At 47.3% G+C, this 5,640-nt stretch overlaps 1 long non-coding RNA gene across 1 annotated transcript; it reads left to right on the forward strand.

The window, feature by feature from the left end:
* Positions 1-207: 207 nt before the first annotated feature.
* On the forward strand, positions 208-5,090 carry LOC121138011. Its single transcript, XR_005875247.1, has 3 exons — positions 208-363; positions 801-860; positions 4,995-5,090. It is a non-coding gene; the product is annotated as an uncharacterized LOC121138011 (long non-coding RNA).
* The last annotated feature ends 550 nt before the right edge of the window (positions 5,091-5,640 follow it).

Below are 5,640 nucleotides of genomic sequence, written 5' to 3' on the forward strand. Positions count from 1 at the left end.
GCTTCCACGAGGCGCAGGATGCAGGGGAGAGGGGGAATGAAAAAGGAGGTGGGCCCAGAGGACAGGGGTTAGGGCAGCGGGAGAAGGATGCACAGGGATCTCCTCCAGCCCGCCAGGGGTGGGGCACCGAGCACTGGAGCACGAGGCACCTTCAACGCAGACCACAGCCCCGCCCCGGGCGCCCCGCCTCTCTCGGAAGGAGCGGCCCCGCCTCCTTCCCCTCGCCCTCACTCTTCCCCTCCCCCTCCTTCTTCCCTTCCTCCCGCGATCCGACCGACCTGTGCGCGCCTAAGGCCCCGCAGCCTAGCGCCGAGTTCCGAGCGGCCAATCCGTCGCTCGTGGCTCCACTCGCCGTTGTGTAAGGTGCGAGGGCGAGCGGGCTGGGGAGAGAGAGACGGAGGCAGGGACGGAGGCAGGGACGGAGGCAGGGACGGAGGCAGGGACGGAGACAGGGACGGAGGAGACAGGGACGGAGACAGGGACGGAGGCAGGGACGGACGGAGACAGGGACGGAGGGAGGCAGGGACGGACGGAGACAGGGACGGAGGGAGACAGGGAAGCCGCCCCTCGCCGCCAGTGCCCGAATGGAAGCCCGCGCGCGGCGGAGCGGGCTCGGGAAAGCTCTCTCGGGGCCTGCTGCCTCCTCCCCGGGACTTTTTCCCCCCGCAGTGCCCCGGGGCGTTCAAAGTGCAAGCTGAGCCTCTCGCTCTCAACTCCTTTTGCAGAAATGAGGTTTGGGGGAAGTTTTTTGTGGTTTGTTTTCTTAACTCGGAGCCTCTTTTTTTTTTCTTCCCGCGCAGAAACCCCATAGCCCGCCATGGAGCGTGCCTTTACCCCGCTGCGGCCCCTGCTACCCACCGGTACTGTATCATCCCCTTCCCGGAGGTGCTGCTGCTGCTGCCCTTGCTCCACCCCGGCCTCCCGGGTTCTCCCGCCTCGTGGGCAGGCCACCCAGCCTCCCTCGCGGGCCTCTGGTTCCCCTGTGTGGAAAGCGGACACTGAGTATTAGTCTTCGCCCCATAGACCCTTTGTGAGGGCCGAGGGAGGAGTTGACAGAGTTTTGTGTCCTCCTGACCCGATGTTCCAAGAGTTAACAAACGCCTGAGATGCCAAACACATAACTCCCAGCAGCTCAACCTTCCATACTACAGGGGAAAAACAAAAACAAAAACCCAAAACATGAGGGACAGGGAGAACTGCCTGCTGTCAGGGACACATTTCTAGTCACCTGAAAAATAGCCTGAACTTAGTACAAGAGTAGCAAACGGTTATCTAAAAGTCTGAAAGGTTTAACGCTAAGGATTTAAATTATAATTGTGCGTGCGTGCGTGCGCGTGCGTGCGTGTGTGCGTGTGCTGGGGATCGATCCCAGAGCCTTGAGCACACTAGACAAATACTTTCATCAGTAAACTGAATTCCCAACCTCAAGGATTTGTAATTCTCAAACTTTGAAATTATTGCCCTCCACGTGTGTTGAATGAGTTGTGTTAGTAGCATTCTTTCTAATGTAAATTGTGAGGCTAGATGTATTTGATTTTCAAATTGGTTTTCCTATCTGTGTGTGTGTGTGTGTGTGTGTGTGTGTGTGTGTGTGTGTGTGTGTAGGCACATGTGCAGATGTCAACCTTGAGTGTCATCCTTCAGGCCCTGATCACTTTGTTTTCCCTACTCACTGGCCTGGAAATAATTGATTAGGCTAGGCTTGCTGGCCGGCCAATGGATAGGATCCCCTGTGGCCACCTCCCTAGAGCTAGCATTAAGTGCCCATCACTATGCCATGTATTTGTATGTGGGTTCTGAGGTTGAACTCAGCTCTCCCTGCTCTCCTGACTGAACTGTCTTCCCCGGCCCCTATTTACAGATTACTGCTTATTGTGTTTGCACTGTGTGGGATTTTGGGTTAACCATCAGTTTCAGAAGAAAGCATCATTTTTGGAATGGCCTTTAGTTTTTACAAGCACGTGAATTCAGGGGTCTTGTTCTGAGGTTTGAATTTGATTTTTGCTTATCACCAGTATCCTGGGCGTGCTGGTAGGAAAAATCCAAAGGTTACAGTACTAGCAGTAGGTGACATTGACTTCTTAGTCTTAGTCATTGGTTGTGCTCATGTACCCCTTTAGGGATGAGATGGTTTGCAATAAACATAGGGCTATGTGAGTCTTGAAACTGTGAACATGCAGGAGTCTTGTGAACATGCACCAGTGCTCCTGTGGTGGTTCTCAGAATTTCTTCCTCTGCAGATTCCTGTCTCATTTCTAGCCTTGGCCATGAAACAAGGTTCCAGGCATGATTCTGTTGACATTAGGTGTAGTAAAACTGAGTAGTTGCTATGAGACCAGTGCAGTGCCTAGTTCTTTATAGTAATTTAAGAAGTATTGGAGTGCTGGGCATTGGTGGCACACGCCTTTAATCCCAGCACTTGGGAGGCAGAGGCAGGCGGATCTCTGAGTTCGAGGCCAGCCTGGTCTATAGAGCGAGTTCTAGGACAGCCTCCAAAGCAATACAGAGAAACCCTGTCTCAAAAAACGAAAAAAAAAAAAAGTAGTGTTGGAGTTTATTTTTTATTGAAGGGATTTTTTTTAATCAAGCAAATAAAGCCTTTTTTAAACTGCTAATATTTTACGGTAGTCTTCTGGAAATAGCTGTTACTACTCATTTCAAACAAAATGGGTATATATTATAAATTATTTTACAGATGCCTATCTTAGAACACTGAGTTTAGATATATATATTATATGTAATATATATACATATATAAATACTTCAAATGTCACATGAACTTCCTGTTTATTTTCTTTGTGAACAAAATGGAAATATTCCTAAGTGAACAGCCCATTCTACTTAGCAGAGATGACCATTCTCAAAAGTCACGTGGTAATTGGAGACTCAGCTTACGAGGAAAGCATGTGCTCTGCATGTATGTGGCCTGTGCTCTATCCTCGCTGTTAAAAGCAAATAACTTGATGTGTTCTTCTGAACTGTGGGTTTGAATGCTTCAGTAACTAAACTTAGAAAATAGCTTTATACCTTCTCTCTGCCAATTTTTCACTGACTTCTTTGTTGTGGATCATATAGAGAAATATCCTAAGTCATTTCTCTCTCCTTTCCCTCCCTCCCTCCCTCCTTCCCTCCCACTCTTCCTTTTGTCATTTATATTCCAGAGACAGCATCCTAGCCTGGGGTCCTCTTAGCTCTTCCTGTGGAGATTACAGATGCTTATGGAGCCCCACCTGATCCTGTGTGGCATTGGGGATCCAGTCTAGGGCTTTGCATGTTAGGAAAGTACCCTACTAACTGAGCTAAATCTCCAGACCCAGACCGCATTTTGTGTTTCTATTATTTGCAATATACATTTAAATTGGTCGTTTCTTCTTCTTTTTTTTTTTTTTTTTTTTTTTTGGTTTTTACAAGACAGGGTTTCTCTGTATTGTTTTGGAGGCTGTTGGTCCAGCCTGGCCTCGAACTCACAGAGATCCGCCTGCCTCTGCCTCCCGAGTGCTGGGATTACAGGTGTGCCCGGCTTAAATTGGTCTTTTCTTAAGGGTCATATTATTTGTAGTTTGTATGGTACAATAGGTACCTTGATAACAACGTTTCTGAAAATTCATGCAGATGTATCACTTGGATAAATTCTTAGACAGGAGATGGAAGGTGGAAGGTATTTGTACATTCCTAAGGTCAGGAGGAATAGTGAGCTAACTAGTGCTTTTCTCTTGTTACTGGGTGCTGTGGGCAATCCAGAAGTGAAAGACTGTATTTCCTACCCAGGTGTGCACTGCCTAGTGCAAGAAGAAAGCAAGATGGATTCCAGTGAGACATTAAAGTGCAGGACTTATGTGTGAAGCCCAGGGCCTCCAGAGAGGGGGGTTAGGGAAGGCAGGACTGGACAAAGCAGTCATGGTTGAGCAGACCATGTCTGCATTTCTAAAGGGGCATGGGATTTAATTGGTGAGTGGCACAGGGAAAGCAGAGGTACTTTGCAAGGGACAGGGCCAGCCTTAGAGAAGGTGAGTGCTACACACACACACACACACACACACACACACACACACACACACACACGATAGTACTCACATAAAATAGTGGCTTTGTGAAGAGATCGGATGCTGCTGGGGGATGTGATGAGGGATTGAGAGTAGTTGAGAGATGGCTAAAAGCAGGAAATGGAGACCAGGGAACTGTTTCAAGGAAGGAGTTAGAAAACATTTGAAGGGTTCTGTGCATTCCTCACTTGGGACAGTCCATAGAAAACAGTCTTTAGAGTACCCTACAGCTCAAGTAATTCACGCTACCCTCAGCTAGGTGCACACTTAGTATCCCCCCACTAGGGAGGCCGAAGCAGGAGGTTTGCAGAAAAGAAAACGTACCATGCGTGGTTCTTTAGTCACTGACTACAAATCATGTATCTATCCGCAGAGACCTAGGCATGAAGTGGCCATAAGCTTGTAAAGGAGCTGAAAATTTCCTGTTGGGTAGTGCTTGGAAACACAAATATCGCCTGACTGAGAGTTGCCTGTGGCAATCAGTGTCATGTTGTATGGGCTTGTCATGTAGGAGCAAAAGGCTTTGCCATCTAGATTTGTGTGAGTATACTTCGATACTCACATGATGAGACATCAGGAGGTTTTTGTAAATCTTACCTTGGTCTTGCAGGCCCTCCAGTGTCTGACTCTTGGTTCTTCTGCTCTTCACTCTCTGTCCCAGTATTTACCTAAGTGAGCAATCATTTCATTCACTATGCTTTCCTTCTCATGCTGCATTTGTCGCCCAGAAAGCTCTAATTGTCATTCAATAAGGTTGATTTCTACTAGGACCACTTGGAAAGGGAGTTACAATGAGGGATGGTCCACATTAGGCTGGTCTCTGGGCCTGTCTGGGAGGAGTTTTTGTGATTAGGTGTATTGATAGGAGAAGACCCAGTTTGAAGGTGGAAGGCACCTACCTCCAAACTCAGTAATGCACACATTAATTCACTCTTCTGCTCATGACCGTAGATGTGCTGTGACTAGCTGTTTCTGGCCCTTGCTGCTGTGACTTTCCTGCTTTGAGGGACTGTGACTTGGAAGGGTAAGATAAAAGGAAAACCTTTCTCCCCTAAGCTGCCTCTGTCAAGGTATTAGAGCAACAAAAACAGAACTTAAGACACAAAGGCTGGAGGATTGCTGCTTAAGGCCATCCTTGTGCACATAGTGAGTTTCAGGCTATTTAAGGCTACAGGATAGGCCCTGTCTCAAAAAAATAATAATAAAAAAGGAACAAACGACATCAGCAAGCCCACAAAAAATTTTTTAAAAAAGAGTTTAAATATATTTTATAATGTATGCTGTATTAGCTTTTTGCCACTAATGAAGTATTTGGCACAAATGAATTTTATAAAGGTAGTTTATGTAACCTGCAATTTTGGGTCATCAAAGTCCAAGAATAGGTAGTGTACCATGGATTTAGCCTCTAGTAATGGTTAAGTATAGTGACCCCTTTGTGGCAAGGCCCCATGTGGGAGCAAGCAGTTTTATCTCCATCAGAAGGCACAAGGAGAAACTAGGGTCCTTCCGTCTATATGAATGCCTGAGCTCTTAAAGGTTTGTGCCACCCGACAGTAGCTCCACCTTGTGAACCAAACCTTTTATTATGGTGATGTGT

Source organism: Mesocricetus auratus, unplaced genomic scaffold, assembly GCF_017639785.1.
Source record: "Mesocricetus auratus isolate SY011 unplaced genomic scaffold, BCM_Maur_2.0 contig_10279_pilon_obj, whole genome shotgun sequence".
In the NCBI taxonomy this organism is placed as follows: Eukaryota; Metazoa; Chordata; class Mammalia; order Rodentia; family Cricetidae; genus Mesocricetus; species Mesocricetus auratus.